Here is a 19,016-nt window from a genome sequence, read left to right as displayed (position 1 = left end):
CAGTCGGTGTATGTGTTCCCTCCTCTGCTTCTCATACCTAAGGTACTGAGAATTATAAGACGTAGAGGAGTAAGAACTATACTCGTGGCTCCGGATTGGCCAAGAAGGACTTGGTACCCGGAACTTCAAGAGATGCTCACAGAGGACTCATGGCCTCTGCCGCTAAGAAGGGACTTGCTTCAGCAAGTACCATGTCTGTTCCAAGACTTACCGCGGCTGCGTTTGACGGCATGGCGGTTGAACGCCGGATCCTAAGGGAAAAAGGCATTCCGGAAGAGGTCATTCCTACCCTGGTCAAAGCCAGGAAGGAGGTGACCGCACAACATTATCACCACATGTGGCGAAAATATGTTGCGTGGTGTGAGGCCAGGAAGGCCCCACGAAGAAATTTCAACTCGGTCGATTCCTGCATTTCCTGCAAACAGGAGTGTCTATGGGCCTCAAATTGGGGTCCATTAAGGTTCAAATTTCGGCCCTGTCGATTTTCTTCCAGAAAGAATTGGCTTCAGTTCCTGAAGTCCAGAAGTTTGTCAAGGGAGTACTGCATATACAACCCCCTTTTGTGCCTCCAGTGGCACTGTGGGATCTCAACGTAGTTCTGGGATTCCTCAAATCACATTGGTTTAAACCGCTCAAATCTGTGGATTTGAAATATCTCACATGGAAAGTGACCATGATGTTGGCCCTGGCCTCGGCCAGGCGAGTGTCAGAATTGGCGGCTTTGTCTCACAAAAGCCCATATCTGATTGTCCATTCGGACAGGGCAGAGCTGCGGACTCGTCCCCAGTTTCTCCCTAAGGTGGTGTCAGCGTTTCACCTGAACCAGCTTATTGTGGTACCTGCGGCTACTAGGGACTTGGAGGACTCCAGGTTGCTAGATGTTGTCAGGGCCCTGAAAATATAGGTTTCCAGGACGGCTGGAGTCAGGAAAACTGACTTGCTGTTATCCTGTATGCACCCAACAAACTGGGTGCTCTTGCTTCTAAGCAGACGATTGCTAGTTGGATGTGTAGTACAATTCAGCTTGCACATTCTGTGGCAGGCCTGCCACAGCCAAAATATGTAAATGCCCATTCCGCTCATCTTGGGCGGCTGCCCGAGGGGTCTCGGCTTTACAACTTTGCCGAGCTGCGACTTGGTCAGGGGCACACCCTGGCTGAGGAGGACCTGGAGTTCTCTCACTCGGTGCTGCAGAGTCATCCGCACTCTCCCGCCCGTTTGGGAGCTTTGGTATAATCCCCATGGTCCTGACGGAGTCCCCAGCATCCACTTAGGACGTCAGAGAAAATAAGAATTTACTTACCGATAATTCTATTTCTCGTAGTCTGTAGTGGATGCTGGGCGCCCATCCCAAGTGCGGATTGTCTGCAATACTTGTACATAGTTATTGTTACAAAAATCGGGTTATTATTGTTGTGAGCCATCTTTTCAGAGGCTCCGCTGTTATCATGCTGTTAACTGGGTTCAGATCACAGGTTGTACAGTGTGATTGGTGTGGCTGGTATGAGTCTTACCCGGGATTCAAAATCCTTCCTTATTGTGTACGCTCGTCCGGGCACAGTATCCTAACTGAGGCTTGGAGGAGGGTCATAGGGGGAGGAGCCAGTGCACACCACCTGATCCTAAAGCTTTTACTTTTGTGCCCTGTCTCCTGCGGAGCCGCTATTCCCCATGGTCCTGACGGAGTCCCCAGCATCCACTACGGACTACGAGAAATAGAATTATCGGTAAGTAAATTCTTATTATCTTCCATACCACACCCGTACAACATAGCTGTGGTTTAGCCACACACTGTAGTCATGGAGACACAAATGATATCAAACTTTTAAAGTGCTCAGCTGATACAGGTGCGAAGGAATATGTTTAGTGTTGTTTTACAAGAAGATTTATGCAGCAGTGGATATTGTGTATTGGATTGTTTCTGATGAGAGCAGCTTATTTTTGTAGAGCATATAGGCAGGACTTAAAGTGGTCCTGGAGAGGTGGTGGAACTTATTTATTCCCCCTTCCCCTCACATTAAGCTGAGCCAGGGCCAAGTGTTTTTGGCACCCCCCCTGCAAACTATAAATTAGTGCCCTACTTCCCATACTTTATAAAGGGACATTGATCCCCCAATTCAAATGACACCACACAGTAGCACAATCTTATTCACATTAGACCGCACGTAGTGCCCCTGATTCATATTACACCACATAGTAATGCCCCTTATTCAGGTTACATCACTCAGTAGAGTCCTTTATTCACATTGCACTACACAATGGTGCCCTTTATACATGTTATGCCACACAGTAGTGCCCCTTATATACAGTACCCACAGTAGTGCCCCTTATGCACAGTTCTCTCAGTAATAGTGCCTCTTACACATAATGCCCACAGTTGTAGTGCCCCTTACACATGACCGCAGTAGTGCCGCTTATATACAAAATGCCCACAGTAGTAGTGCCCCTTACACACAATGCCCACAATAGTAGTGCCCCTTACACAAAATGCCCACAGTAGTAGTGCCGCTTATATACAAAATGCCCACAGTAGTAGTGCCCCTTACACACAATGCCCACAATAGTAGTGCCCCTTACACACAATGCCCACAATAGTAGTGCCCCTTACACACAATGCCCACAATAGTAGTGCCCCTTACACATAATGCCCACAGTACAGGATCTGTTCAATTTGACGGCTGTCGGGATTCCGGCAGTCAGGATACCGACACTGGAATCCCTGCCAAATGGCAATACCTCCAGCCAGAATCATGGCAAAAGAGGACTATTCCCACTCGGGGGTGTGCACAACACCCATAGAGTGGGAATAGATAGATCCTGGAGAAAGCGCAGCGAGCCACTGAGCCCACAAAGGGACTCTTTGCGTTCGCCCTGTTGCCGGCATTCTGATAGGCGGGATGGTGCTGTCGGGATATGGACAGCCAGCATCCCGCCCACCGATAAATCATATGTTTTCCATTTCCTACAGTACATATGCAATGCATGCATTATATGTTGAACAGTTCATTACTTTGCAATAGTAACTTCTGATAATGCATCTACATCTTTTATTTGCTATTTGAAAGTTCAGAAAATGCCCCATGAGTAGGCTGCACACCCTTTTATATCATAATATTCTCTGTAAAGCGCTGCGGAATATGTGTGCGCTATATATAAATAACTGGTAATAATAATAATAATAATTACTGCAATTAGCCATGTGTCCCTATATCACAGAATTAGCACGCTGTTAATAATCTGATCTCAGTGATAATTATTAGACATTTCCATTATAGCCGCAGGAAGATGTCCACTAGCAGCCTGTGTGGTCACATTCTGAATTCACTAACCAGAAGTGCAATGCCAGCCCCTCCCAAGTGCCAAATAGTTAAATGTTATCCAATCTGCCAACAAACTTTAGTGCCGAGTGTCAGGAATACCCCATGTCTGGCCAATTTAAGCATGCTTGTCAGTAGTCGTATATTGGTAAGGTATTATGTTGGGTGATTTACCTATGATAAAGGTTATAAGGCTAATTTGGCGGATCACAATTTACCTGCCACGGTGGAAAATAAAAGCCAGGCAACCAGAGGTAGGATAGACACTGCTCCTTCCAAATCTCTTTATAGTTACACTGACAGCCAGAAAGACGGATAATACTGTAACCACTTTACCTTTGGGGATATGGGTTCACTTCAGCTAAAATGTAATTTTTGGGTGGAACTATTTTTAAAAGACTGTCAATATTATTGGGTGGCTTCAGTATGATTTACCGACGGACACAATACCGACGGTCATAATCCCGACAGCCATTGACCTACAATCAAAATACCAACACGGTCGAAATACCGACATGCATTATGCCGACATGTTAAAAATGCCGTCATGGTCAGAATACCGCCATTTGAAATGCCGACATGTCAAAATACCGACATTATTTTTCGTGGGGGGGGTTTGTGTCTAGGTCGCCATGGACACCGTCTAAGTGTACAGCGTCCCATTGCATAGCTCGCTGCGCTCGCCATGCTTCGGGCACACTATTATATTCCTCCTCCAGGTCCACTGGGATGTTAAAATATGAACGAGTCTGTCTTTGGGGCAAAAATTCCTTAAAAATGCAAGTCTGCATTTTGACATGTCGGCATTTCAAATGTCGGTATTCTGGCTATGTCGGAATTTTGGACATGTCGACATAATGAATGTCGGGATTATGACCGTCTGTATTGTGTCCGTCGGTAAATCAACTGTTACCCTTATTAGGTTATGGTGGGTATTGCTTTCTGCGTTGGGACCAAGATAGATTGAAATCAAACAACTCATAGCTGCTTGGCTGTAAATTACAGACCAACCTGTCTACTTAGGATACTGGGGCGGCATGTTTGAGCTTTTATCAGTTGATCTGGTGGATCTTACAACACTGGGAGGATAGTCCTCTGTGAATATTTCCTCCCATACAGCAGGGAAACACATCATCTCGGAACATGCGTGGTACAATTTAATATTATAATATATTCTGCAATCTAGGTGTGGTTGCATAATACATTTCTCCACATAATGACTCAAGTCATAATTGACTCAAGTAATAATTGTTTAAAATCATAAAATAGGGCATCATTAATTGAATAACTATGCAATTTTTTTCCTGCTTACAGATGCAGCACAAAAATATTGCAATTTTGGCTGAATTTTATATAAGTACAGTAATACTATTTTCCAGTGATGCACGCATGACCATTTGTTATACCAAACACCACAGGGGCCAGAGCTGTGAGTGCTATGGGTGATCAAGTACTCCCAATATTCCTGCTGCCTATAGTCACAGCCTAGTATTTCTGAGTCATGTAATGTGAGTACTCCCAATATTCCTGCTGCCTACAGTCACAGCCTAGTATTTCTGAGTCATGTAATGTGAGTACTCCCAATATTCCTGCTGCCTACAGTCACAGCCTAGTATTTCTGAGTCATGTAATGTGAGTACTCCCAATATTCCTGCTGCCTACAGTCACAGCCTAGTATTTCTGAGTCATGTAATGTGAGTACTCCTAATATTTTTTTTAAAAAGTTACCTCCCATGCATAACACTGCCTACTAGCTGGACAATGGTGGTCATTGCGAGTTGTTAGCTCGCTAGCAGTTTTTATCAGCCGTGCAAATGCTATGCCGCCTCCCACTGGGAGTGTATTTTAGCTTAGCAGAAGTGCGAATGAAAGGATCGCAGAGCGGCGGCTTAATTTTTTTGTGCAGTTTTAGAGTAGCTCAATACCTACTCAGCGCTTGCGATCACTTCAGACTGTTCAGTTCCTGTTTTGAAATCACAAACACGTCCTGCGTTCGCCCAGCCACGCCTGCGTTTTTCCTGGCACGCCTGCGTTTTTTTCAACACTCCCTGAAAACGGTCAGTTGACACCCAGAAACGCCCACTTCATGTCAATCACTCTGCGGCCAGCAGTGTGACTGAAAAGCTTCGCTAGACCTTGTGTGAAACTACATCGGTTGTTGTAATATTACTTCACGCGTGCGCATTGCGCCGCATGCGCAGAAGTGCCGGTTTTGAACTAAAGCAGCTAGCGATCAACTCGGAATGACCACCAATGATTGTGGAGGGTAGTTATGTCTTTGCCGTGTAATTTATGTCCTTTTGATAGTCTCGAGGAAAATAAAATTATTTATTTTAAATATTCTGTCATGATCATTTGAAGGGCGAAGAGATTGCTCTTAATTATGCAGCCCACTCTACACATAACAAAATCAGTGATCTTCTATCTATAAATGTAAAGCGTTCAGGGAGAAGGTTATTTCACCTCTCCATAAGAACTGTTATTGTTTAAAGGGAGTGTTGTCAGGGAATGTTTAACTTTTTATTAAACAGGCTAAGAGGATCTGGATGTCTGCTGTTGAAAGATGAGAATGGACTGTGAAGCTCCAAGGGTGTGCCAGGAGGTGGGGGAGTCCTGGAATGTGCTTAAACGGGACAAAAAAATAAATATAAAAGTGTGTCTTGTGTGTCATGAAATTACTAGAGCGACAACCGATCATCACCTATCAGGGCGTGACGTGACCAAGCCCACAATCCGAGATATCCAACGTGAAATCATGTTACTCAGTTTCTGGTTCATTGATATGCGGTTTTTCCAAATAAGTCTGATACTGTTATACAGTTATTAACTGGTCATTCAGTGCTCAGAAACACTTGCGCTCATGGTGTCTCAGGGACCCAGTTCGGTAAAAAAGGGTACTAGTCTGAGGATATTGAATATTGATTATTTGCTAAATTTGAAATTTTGGGGATATTTCTTAGTTTAAAAAATAAATTCTCTAGGCAAACTGTGACACCTCTATGTGGATATGTGTCTGCTACTTTTCACGTATCATTATAAAGCAAGTTTAGTTAGAAGTCTCTTTTTAACCAAACGTTATGTTCAAAACCTCTCTCTAAATAAGTGTTTTGTGACAATATGTAACCGTACCTCCAACAAAACAGGTTGTGTCAGGGTAAAGGTTGGTGGAAAGATGTTAGCAAGTCCATAAAATGCAAAGTAATGTGTAAGTACAGAAAACTGCCTGTCACGCCAGATTGCTACAGCCACTAATATATATATAGAGGAAAAGTTAGAGAAATTCTGCACTATATATATATATATATATATATATATATATATATATATAGTGCAGAATTTCTCTAACTTTTTCTCTCACAAATTGCACAATTTGTTAGTAAATACCCTCTGTAAATATCTGCTAATTGCTTTCAAGTCAGTATGGTCTTGGGGTAGACGTATAACATGCTGAAAACTTTTGTGTAGTGTGTCTGGAGTTTATGAGGATAGCGGCTGGATGGGTGTTATCCTGTTAGTGGCTAAAAATATCACAATAATCTTTATACAGACCAGGATAGTAACACCTATAGTTAGTACAGTTGCATACACTGATAGAAGGACAGAGTTAGGAGTTAGGATTGATAGTCGTATAATAGAGAGAGATGACTGAGTCCAGATGTCAGGAAACTGACTAAAACAGTACTTACTAGATTTTCAGCCTCTGCAGCGATTTAAATCCTCACAACTGGAAGTAAAAACAGACCACGTATAAGTGCAGAAGTAGTCCCAGGGCCACAGGAGATGGAATTAGGTCTTCTCTGTGCAGATTAAGTATACGTTTGCTCATACACTTCCGTTCCTTGCCTGGTAAATATTTCCTCTCTCACAACGTGCTGCTAATTTCCATTTTTGGCTCTGTCCCAGGGAAGGGAGTGTGGTCAGCCCAGGGTGTAACGTCTCCCGCTGCAGATACACAACTAAGAAAACAATATACAATCAAATATGTTTATCAAGTGACTGTTTCCCTGGTGCCTACTTGTAGCTGGCTAACAAGTTTTATAAGAGAATGTTTGGCAACACATAGTAATACTGTGTGTAGCGGCTGTAGCCCTGCCACATCACTGTGTACCTACTGGAGACAATATAAAACATTTAGCACCTAATTGTGTCATTGAACTTGTAAGTAATGTTATCGGCAAACATTCTTTATAACCAGGGCCGTGACTAGAGGTGTGCAAGCGGTGACTGTATGTGTGTGTTTATCTATCTATCTATCTATCTATCTATCTATCTATCTATCTATCTATCTATTATATACATACACACACATGCACGCACACACACACACACACACACACACACATATATATATTAGAGATGAGCGGGTTCGGTTTCTCTGAAACCGAACCCGCACGAACTTCATGTTTTTTTTACGGGTCCGAGCAGACTCGGATCCTCCCGCCTTGCTCGGTTAACCCGAGCGCGCCCGAACGTCATCATGACGCTGTCGGATTCTCGCGAGACTCGGATTCTATATAAGGAGCCGCGCGTCGCCGCCATTTTCACACGTGCATTGAGATTGATAGGGAGAGGACGTGGCTGGCGTCCTCTCCATTAGAAATTAGATTAGAAGAGAGAGAGAGATTGTGCAGAGTCAGACAGAGTTTACCACAGTGACCAGTGCAGTTGTTGTTAGTTAACTTTTATTTATTTTAATATAATATATCCGTTCTCTGCTATATCCGTTCTCTGCCTGAAAAAAAACGATACACAGCAGCAGCCAGTCACACAGTGTGACTCAGTCTGTGTGCACTCAGCTCAGCCCAGTGTGCTGCACATCAATGTATAAAAGGCAAAGCTTATAATAATTGTGGGGGAGACTGGGGAGCACTGCAGGTTGTTATAGCAGGAGCCCCCAGGAGTACATAATATTATATTAATTTAAAATTAAACAGTGCACACTTTTGCTGCAGGAGTGCCACTGCCAGTGTGACTAGTGGTGACCAGTGCCTGACCACCAGTATAGTAGTATATTGTTGTATGTATTGTATACTATCTCTTTATCAACCAGTCTATATTAGCAGCAGACACAGTACAGTGCGGTAGTTCACGGCTGTGGCTACCTCTGTGTCGGCAGTCGGAACTCGGCAGGCAGTCCGTCCATCCATAATTGTATTACAATATATACCACCTAACCGTGGTATTTTTTTTTCTTTCTTTATACCGTCGTCATAGTGTCATACTAGTTGTTACGAGTATACTACTATCTCTTTATCAACCAGTGTACAGTGCGGTAGTTCACGGCTGTGGCTACCTCTGTGTCGGCAGTCGGCAGGCAGTCCGTCCATCCATAATTGTATTATTATTATAATATATACCACCTAACCGTGGTTTTTTTTTCATTCTTTATACCGTCATAGTGTCATACTAGTTGTTACGAGTATACTACTATCTCTTTATCAACCAGTGTACAGTGCGGTAGTTCACGGCTGTGGCTACCTCTGTGTCGGCAGTCGGCAGGCAGTCCGTCCATCCATAATTGTATTATTATTATAATATATACCACCTAACCGTGGTTTTTTTTTCATTCTTTATACCGTCATCATAGTGTCATACTAGTTGTTACGAGTATACTACTATCTCTTTATCAACCAGTGTACAGTGCGGTAGTTCACGGCTGTGGCTACCTCTGTGTCGGCAGTCGGCAGGCAGTCCGTCCATCCATAATTGTATTATTATTATAATATATACCACCTAACCGTGGTTTTTTTTTCATTCTTTATACCGTCGTCATAGTGTCATACTAGTTGTTACGAGTATACTACTATCTCTTTATCAACCAGTGTACAGTGCGGTAGTTCACGGCTGTGGCTACCTCTGTGTCGGCAGTCGGCAGGCAGTCCGTCCATCCATAATTGTATTATTATTATAATATATACCACCTAACCGTGGTTTTTTTTTCATTCTTTATACCGTCGTCATAGTGTCATACTAGTTGTTACGAGTATACTACTATCTCTTTATCAACCAGTGTACAGTGCGGTAGTTCACGGCTGTGGCTACCTCTGTGTCGGCACTCGGCAGGCAGTCCGTCCATCCATAATTGTATTATTATTATAATATATACCACCTAACCGTGGTTTTTTTTTTCATTCTTTATACCGTCGTCATAGTGTCATACTAGTTGTTACGAGTATACTACTATCTCTTTATCAACCAGTGTACAGTGCGGTAGTTCACGGCTGTGGCTACCTCTGTGTCGGCAGTCGGCAGGCAGTCCGTCCATCCATAATTGTATTATTATTATAATATATACCACCTAACTGTGGTATTTTTTTTTCTTTCTTTATACCGTCGTCATAGTGTCATACTAGTTGTTACGAGTATACTACTATCTCTTTATCAACCAGTGTACAGTGCGGTAGTTCACGGCTGTGGCTACCTCTGTGTCGGCAGTCGGCAGGCAGTCCGTCCATCCATAATTGTATTATTATTATAATATATACCACCTAACCGTGGTTTTTTTATACCACCTAACCGTGGCAGTCCGTCCATAATTGTATACTAGTATCCAATCCATCCATCTCCATTGTTTACCTGAGGTGCCTTTTAGTTCTGCCTATAAAATATGGAGAACAAAAAAGTTGAGGTTCCAAAATTAGGGAAAGATCAAGATCCACTTCCACCTCGTGCTGAAGCTGCTGCCACTAGTCATGGCCGAGACGATGAAATGCCAGCAACGTCGTCTGCCAAGGCCGATGCCCAATGTCATAGTACAGAGCATGTCAAATCCAAAACACCAAATATCAGAAAAAAAAGGACTCCAAAACCTAAAATAAAATTGTCGGAGGAGAAGCGTAAACTTGCCAATATGCCATTTACCACACGGAGTGGCAAGGAACGGCTGAGGCCCTGGCCTATGTTCATGGCTAGTGGTTCAGCTTCACATGAGGATGGAAGCACTCAGCCTCTCGCTAGAAAACTGAAAAGACTCAAGCTGGCAAAAGCACCGCAAAGAACTGTGCGTTCTTTGAAATCCCAAATCCACAAGGAGAGTCCAATTGTGTCGTTTGCGATGCCTGACCTTCCCAACACTGGACGTGAAGAGCATGCGCCTTCCACTATTTGCATGCCCCCTGCAAGTGCTGGAAGGAGCACCCGCAGTCCAGTTCCTGATAGTCAGATTGAAGATGTCAGTGTTGAAGTACACCAGGATGAGGAGGATATGGGTGTTGCTGGCGCTGGGGAGGAAATTGACCAGGAGGATTCTGATGGTGAGGTGGTTTGTTTAAGTCAGGCACCCGGGGAGACACCTGTTGTCCGTGGGAGGAATATGGCCGTTGACATGCCAGGTGAAAATACCAAAAAAATCAGCTCTTCGGTGTGGAGGTATTTCACCAGAAATGCGGACAACAGGTGTCAAGCCGTGTGTTCCCTTTGTCAAGCTGTAATAAGTAGGGGTAAGGACGTTAACCACCTCGGAACATCCTCCCTTATACGTCACCTGCAGCGCATTCATAATAAGTCAGTGACAAGTTCAAAAACTTTGGGTGACAGCGGAAGCAGTCCACTGACCAGTAAATCCCTTCCTCTTGTAACCAAGCTCACGCAAACCACCCCACCAACTCCCTCAGTGTCAATTTCCTCCTTCCCCAGGAATGCCAATAGTCCTGCAGGCCATGTCACTGGCAAGTCTGACGAGTCCTCTCCTGCCTGTGATTCCTCCGATGCATCCTTGCGTGTAACGCCTACTGCTGCTGGCGCTGCTGTTGTTGCCGCTGGGAGTCGATGGTCATCCCAGAGGGGAAGTCGTAAGCCCACTTGTACTACTTCCAGTAAGCAATTGACTGTTCAACAGTCCTTTGCGAGGAAGATGAAATATCACAGCAGTCATCCTACTGCAAAGCGGATAACTGAGTCCTTGACAACTATGTTGGTGTTAGACGTGCGTCCGGTATCCGCCGTTAGTTCACAGGGAACTAGACAATTTATTGAGGCAGTGTGCCCCCGTTACCAAATACCATCTAGGTTCCACTTCTCTAGGCAGGCGATACCGAGAATGTACACGGACGTCAGAAAAAGACTCACCAGTGTCCTAAAAAATGCAGTTGTACCCAATGTCCACTTAACCACGGACATGTGGACAAGTGGAGCAGGGCAGGGTCAGGACTATATGACTGTGACAGCCCACTGGGTAGATGTATGGACTCCCGCCGCAAGAACAGCAGCGGCGGCACCAGTAGCAGCATCTCGCAAACGCCAACTCTTTCCTAGGCAGGCTACGCTTTGTATCACCGCTTTCCAGAATACGCACACAGCTGAAAACCTCTTACGGCAACTGAGGAAGATCATCGCGGAATGGCTTACCCCAATTGGACTCTCCTGTGGATTTGTGGCATCGGACAACGCCAGCAATATTGTGTGTGCATTAAATATGGGCAAATTCCAGCACGTCCCATGTTTTGCACATACCTTGAATTTGGTGGTGCAGAATTTTTTAAAAAACGACAGGGGCGTGCAAGAGATGCTGTCGGTGGCCAGAAAAATTGCGGGACACTTTCGGCGTACAGGCACCACGTACAGAAGACTGGAGCACCACCAAAAACTACTGAACCTGCCCTGCCATCATCTGAAGCAAGAAGTGGTAACGAGGTGGAATTCAACCCTCTATATGCTTCAGAGGTTGGAGGAGCAGCAAAAGGCCATTCAAGCCTATACAATTGAGCACGATATAGGAGATGGAATGCACCTGTCTCAAGTGCAGTGGAGAATGATTTCAACGTTGTGCAAGGTTCTGATGCCCTTTGAACTTGCCACACGTGAAGTCAGTTCAGACACTGCCAGCCTGAGTCAGGTCATTCCCCTCATCAGGCTTTTGCAGAAGAAGCTGGAGGCATTGAAGAAGGAGCTAACACGGAGCGATTCCGCTAGGCATGTGGGACTTGTGGATGCAGCCCTTAATTCGCTTAACAAGGATTCACGGGTGGTCAATCTGTTGAAATCAGAGCACTACATTTTGGCCACCGTGCTCGATCCTAGATTTAAAGCCTACCTTGGATCTCTCTTTCCGGCAGACACAGGTCTGCTGGGGTTGAAAGACCTGCTGGTGACAAAATTGTCAAGTCAAGCGGAACGCGACCTGTCAACATCTCCTCCTTCACATTCTCCCGCAACTGGGGGTGCGAGGAAAAGGCTCAGAATTCCGAGCCCACCCGCTGGCGGTGATGCAGGGCAGTCTGGAGCGACTGCTGATGCTGACATCTGGTCCGGACTGAAGGACCTGACAACGATTACGGACATGTCGTCTACTGTCACTGCATATGATTCTCTCAACATTGATAGAATGGTGGAGGATTATATGAGTGACCGCATCCAAGTAGGCACGTCACACAGTCCGTACTTATACTGGCAGGAAAAAGAGGCAATTTGGAGGCCCTTGCACAAACTGGCTTTATTCTACCTAAGTTGCCCTCCCACAAGTGTGTACTCCGAAAGAGTGTTTAGTGCCGCCGCTCACCTTGTCAGCAATCGGCGTACGAGGTTACATCCAGAAAATGTGGAGAAGATGATGTTCATTAAAATGAATTATAATCAATTCCTCCGCGGAGACATTGACCAGCAGCAATTGCCTCCACAAAGTACACAGGGAGCTGAGATGGTGGATTCCAGTGGGGACGAATTGATAATCTGTGAGGAGGGGGATGTACACGGTGATATATCGGAGGGTGAAGATGAGGTGGACATCTTGCCTCTGTAGAGCCAGTTTGTGCAAGGAGAGATTAATTGCTTCTTTTTTGGGGGGGGTCCAAACCAACCCGTCATATCAGTCACAGTCGTGTGGCAGACCCTGTCACTGAAATGATGGGTTGGTTAAAGTGTGCATGTCCTGTTTTGTTTATACAACATAAGGGTGGGTGGGAGGGCCCAAGGATAATTCCATCTTGCACCTCTTTTTTCTTTTCTTTTTCTTTGCATCATGTGCTGATTGGGGAGGGTTTTTTGGAAGGGACATCCTGCGTGACACTGCAGTGCCACTCCTAGATGGGCCCGGTGTTTGTGTCGGCCACTAGGGTCGCTTATCTTTCTCACACAGTCAGCTACCTCATTGCGCCTCTTTTTTTCTTTGCGTCATGTGCTGTTTGGGGAGGGTTTTTTGGAAGGGACATCCTGCGTGACACTGCAGTGCCACTCCTAGATGGGCCCGGTGTTTGTGTCGGCCACTAGGGTCGCTTATCTTACTCACACAGCGACCTCGGTGCAAATTTTAGGACTAAAAATAATATTGTGAGGTGTGATGTGTTCAGAATAGGCTGAAAATGAGTGTAAATTATGTTTTTTGAGGTTAATAATACTTTGGGATCAAAATTACCCCCAAATTCTATGATTTAAGCTGTTTTTTAGGGTTTTTTGAAAAAAACACCCGAATCCAAAACACACCCGAATCCGACAAAAAAAATTCGGTGAGGTTTTGCCAAAACGCGGTCGAACCCAAAACACGGCCGCGGAACCGAACCCAAAACCAAAACACAAAACCCGAAAAATTTCAGGCGCTCATCTCTAATATATATATATTATATATATATATATATATATATATATATATATACACATATATAGCGCACACACAACCCACAGTAAACATATGAAGGTTGCAATCAGTTTCTGCAGTAGACAGGGCCATAGAGAGGTTTGATGGGCCCAGGTACTGAGTGTGGGGGCGTGGCATAAACGGAGGTCACGGCCACGATTCCTCCCTCCCCGAAAAAAGTATATGCATTTAAATTCTCAAGTGTGGCCAGTGCCACGTGGGGGGACATAAATTGCTTCCCAGCCAGGAGCAGATTTTCAGAGGGGGGCTATCACTTTCTTACATGGCTCTGGCAAGCAGGATCCTCCTTGGCAGAACAATCTTCCCAGTGCTATTCAGGAAGACGGTACATGTGCACTAGACAGCTGAGGCCCAGATTTATCAAGCCTTGGAGAGTGATAAATAGCATGGTGATAAAGGGGGTCATTCCGAGTTGATCACTAGCTGCCGTTGTTCGCTGCGTAGCGATTAGTGAAAAAAAGGCTAATCTGCACATGCGTATGCACCGCAATGCGCATGCGCGTCATATGGGTATGAAGTCCATTGTGGTTTTGCACTGGTTCTAGCGACGATTCCAATCGCACAGCCAAACGCAAGGAGATGGACAGAAAGAGGGCGTTTCTGGGTGTCAACTGACCATTTTCTGGGAGTGTTTGGAAAAACGTAGGTGTGGCCGGGCGTTTGCTGGGCGGGTATCTAACGTCATTACCGTGTCACTTGTCGCAGCAATCATCGCACAGGATAAGTAACTACAGGGCTGGTCTTGTTTTGCACAAAATGTGTTTGCAGGCGCTCTGCTGCACAAGCGTTCGCACTCCTGCAAAGCGAAAATACACTCCCCCGTGGGTGGCGACTATGTGTTTGCACGGCTGCTAAAAACTGCTAGCGAGCGATCAACTCGGAATGACCCCCAAAGTACCAGCCAACCAGCTCCTAACTGTCATTTTTCAAACCAGCCTGTGACATTGAAATTAGGAGCTGGTTATTTGGTACTTGATCTTGATCTGGTTAATGGACCTGATAAAGGGTGGCCTAAGTCTCTTGCACAGTGCAGCGCCATTTTCTATAACATGGCGCTGCAGAGGAGACATGTTTGCCAGAACCAAGTAAGTGTATTCGGGAAGGAAAAGTGTGGGCCCGTGCCGCCCCGAGGCCCCTCTAACAAGCCTGTGCCCAGGTAATTAGTATTTGCACACGCACACCCCCCAGCCCCCCCCCCCCCCCCCCCCACCCCGCCTGCACTTATTGTAGACACAATCTGACTGTCTGGTTGCAACGGGACCAGAACTAGGATGGTGCGACCTATGCCACCGTACAGGGCACCACAAGCCAGGGGACTCTGTTCTGCAGCACCTGTCTATTTTCTATTTTAATCAATCTCGCTTGCATCTTCCTCAATCCCCAGTATCACCTGGCCACCCATATTTCCACCTCATGTCCCTAAGCAGCTTCGGTCACACACTCCTTCATTTAAGGCACACACTTCAAAACACTCCCATACAGGAGCAAAAATCTCCAGTAAGGTGTCTGACTGCAATATGGAAGGTCATAGTTTCAAATCTTTGGTACATCAGAAATTGTGGGGCCCGACACTGACTAAATGGGCAGACCCCCAATAAAAAGGTTGGTGGAGCTACAGCGAGTGTTGGGCATCAATATCTGCGTAAATAATTTTTCTTTAATTGTTAAAGTTTGGTCTGTGTGGGTGGGTGTTATCAGAACATCTGAATCAATTATATAATATGTAAAACTATAGAAATACACACACCCCTGATAATCAGAATCCATAAAAAATATATGAGGAAAGCAACATCGAAAAAAATAATAGTGTGTGTGTGTGTGTGTGTGTGTGTGTGTGTGTGTGTGTGTGTGTATATATATATATATATATATATATATACATACATTGAAAGCCAGATCCGCATACAAATACATTGAAAAACCCAGATCCACATCAAATAAGTATTATGGTGATACAAGTACCACCATAACACTTGTGCACTTCATATGGGGAAGCCTTCACTGGTGAAAACTGGCATATTTTACTGCTGTCAGGGTTTTCGCCAGTATGAAGAAGTGAAAAGTAGAAGATGGGGGCAAGGCAAGAGGAAAAGCGGTTTGTGACAGGCACAAGGGAAAAGTGGGTTTTTCATGGCAATATATGAGACCATGTGATGTCTGGAAGGATATGGGTGGGCTGAAACTTAAGAGTCATAGGACAGGGAAGACAGGACCAGAGGGCCGGAAGGGCTGGAACCCAAGAGACCAGGATGCAAGTGTGTGACTGTGAGGTGGGGGTGAAGCCGTGTGCAGAGGAAACACCATCGGTGGAAAGCGGCAGCGGGAATGAACGGGCAGCCGCGGCAGTAACTATTTATCAGACGAGCGGCTGCATTAGGGTGTGTCTGTGCACACACCTATGGTCCCGGGGCCGTCCGTGGGTGCTCATCATATTCCGAGGGCCCAGGAGCACCCATGGAACCGGCGCCTATGGGGCACAGGGCAAAGAAGGCATGGCCATAATGGGGGGGGGGGGCACAGTGCAGAGAAGGCTGGCTCTTAATGGGAAGGGGGGGTCACAGGGAGGGTAGGCTGGCCTTGGGGGGGGGGGTTACAGTGAAGAGAAGGCTGGACTTCATGGGGGGTACAGGGCAGAGAATCTGACACAGGGCACTGATACAAGCACCTTGTGTAGGAAGACAGGCAGTCTGGATGATGGTGGGAGGCGGCCGCTGCTGCTGGTACTACTGCTGCCACCTAGGACCCCCCAATCGCTGGGAACACCAAGTCGAGTAGATCGTGGAGCAGCTGCCAGGATGAAGACAGTGCTGCAGCATTTCCAATATGCTGCAGTCCGTGAGCCGATCACATTCGCAGACCGGCAGCTTATATATATATACATTAAGTATCAGTCTCTTTCGTCAAAAAATAAGTTATATTTATAAATGTCAATCAATTAGTAATAGAGCAGCTATCCTCAAGTGAAGTTCCTCTGTTTCACGTAGCCAGTAGCTTTTTTAAGAACCCCTGAAGAAGTTGTGATTGACAATATGCGTTGGGTGATTTTTGGTAGTCCATATTGGCGAGATTCAAGCTTTAACTGAGCTTCCCCAGAGATGGGGTGTTAACAGGTTATAGGTCCACAAAAAAGATATGCCACTTATGTATTCGAACATAAATATTTTACATGTATTATATTATGTTGTATTTTAATACATTTTAGTATACATTGTTACCAAATCCAGTGTACTCTAGAAATCATCTGCTATTTTCACGTCCTTACTGGTACCTGTTATAAACTATCTAACACTATAATGATTATTGCTGGTTGGGATGCAAGACAACAATACTAAATTAGTGCTCCTCGTGACCTATTCACACTATATATATATATATATATATATATATATATATATATATATAAATAATATATATACTCACACACACATACGGGAATCCACTGCACTCGCCATTCCCAGGAGAGGGGTGAACTCACGTACTCCCCAACCCCAGGTTGGGGTGCGGTCAGCTGTGACCACCTAACTCAAATATACATAGATAGAGAACCCTGCACTCTCCTTAGCAGTTTCATTCACCTTAATGCTTTAATATACAACTAGATAAACAATGGGCTTTTGGTTTATGAATTGTACAATGCATGTAAGCTTGCAGCCCACTCCACGAGACCCCTTTTCACTGTAAGTCCTACTCTATCACATAATGCTTTAATATACAACTAGATAAACAATGGGGTTTTGGTTTATGAATTGTACAATGCATGTAAGCTTGCAGCCCACTCCACGGGACCCCATTTCACTGTAAGTCCTACTCTATCACATAAACTTTCACATAGATTTTTTTGGAGACCTGGCAACTGCTGCCTCATAAGCAAAAATATGCTTACCTGGTTTAAAGCTTACCTGCCACACTAATGGCTCTTAAAAGGTAAGACCGACACCAGGTAAGCACACTTGTGAAGTTGTGTAGGTGCACCCCTCTCCTGGGAATGGTGAGTGCAGTGGATCCCCGTATATCTATAATAGGGTTCATTTTTAATTGGCCCATTTGTGATCATATCTCTCATGCACCCCTAAGCTCATTTACATTTAACCTGGGTCAGCTGCTGTTTAGGTGTGTGGGTGACTGTCTCACTTTGAAAGCCAGAAGTCAGTTGGCAGGTGAGCTGTAAACCAGGTAAGCACACTTGTGTAGTTGTGCGAAACAGGAGATTACATACTGTACCCTCATTCTGGTCACAAAATAAAAATGAAACAAGTGTTAACCTGTACCAGCAGATATGTCATCTACACCACAGGCTGCCCCTGTGGTCTTTACTATGTAGGTAAAACCACCTGTCAATTTAAGGAACGCTTAACCCAGCATAGAAATGCCATCAAACAGATTCTTGAAGGAAAATCAGTTGATCAACCTGTCGTCAAACATTTTAGACAATTTAAGCACAATTTGTGTTTATCAAGATGTTAGATCAGGTCCCGTTTACCAAGCGGGGTGGTGACAGGAGTAAAATTTTGCCACAAAAGAAGGCACGTTGGATTCACCTTTTAAACACAGTGGCCCCACATTGCCTCAATGAAACCTTGTCCCTTACTTGCTTTTTTTAGAATCATCTAGCTCTTACGTTTTTTTCCTTAGCCATATGTATACACGTTTTGCCAGATTTTGTCTTCAGTTTGTATATTTTCATTTTGTATACATATATGTAAATATTAATTCTTGGTGAATCAGTGACGTGTTCCATTTATATTTTTCTACAGCGCAATACCCTCTGTCTTGTATATGTTGCTATTGTGACGGGAGCACTGTTGCCAGGATACATCATTTACTGGGCAGGATTATAAGTGTGTGATGGCGTTTCCGAAAGTGCGTCCCCGGGGCTCCGAGGATGCTGCACATGTGGTGATATTTGATTATTTAAAGGTAAGACCATGATTGTTATACTTTTTGCTTTTGACGACTGTTGTAATATACCGGAATGTTAAGCTTAAAGACGGGGTGATCTCTGTTCTTTAATGGTTGTAAGTCTGGGAGTGCCGCCTATCTATGTTTTTATATATATATATATATACACACACACTGCTCAAAAAAATAAAGGGAACACTTAAACAACACAA

General features: G+C 44.7%; 2 long non-coding RNA genes across 2 annotated transcripts in view; one reads left to right on the top strand and one right to left on the bottom strand.

Annotated features, from left to right (window-relative positions):
- The window catches only part of LOC134980994 (uncharacterized), a 92,716-nt gene that overhangs the window by 26,688 nt on the left and 47,012 nt on the right, over positions 1-19,016 (bottom strand). Inside the window, exon 2 of the long non-coding RNA XR_010190499.1 lies at positions 7,004-7,273. This is a non-coding gene — a long non-coding RNA (uncharacterized LOC134980994). The remainder of the gene's footprint in view (positions 1-7,003; positions 7,274-19,016) is intronic.
- LOC134980995 (uncharacterized) overlaps positions 1-19,016 on the top strand; it is a 275,127-nt gene that overhangs the window by 245,106 nt on the left and 11,005 nt on the right. Inside the window, exon 3 of the long non-coding RNA XR_010190500.1 lies at positions 18,660-18,822. This is a non-coding gene — a long non-coding RNA (uncharacterized LOC134980995). The remainder of the gene's footprint in view (positions 1-18,659; positions 18,823-19,016) is intronic.

The sequence above is a fragment of the Pseudophryne corroboree genome, chromosome 12, assembly GCF_028390025.1.
Source record: "Pseudophryne corroboree isolate aPseCor3 chromosome 12, aPseCor3.hap2, whole genome shotgun sequence".
In the NCBI taxonomy this organism is placed as follows: domain Eukaryota; kingdom Metazoa; phylum Chordata; class Amphibia; order Anura; family Myobatrachidae; genus Pseudophryne; species Pseudophryne corroboree.
The sequence above is the reverse complement of the archived record's forward strand: the minus strand, read 5'-3'. Positions and strand labels throughout refer to the sequence as shown.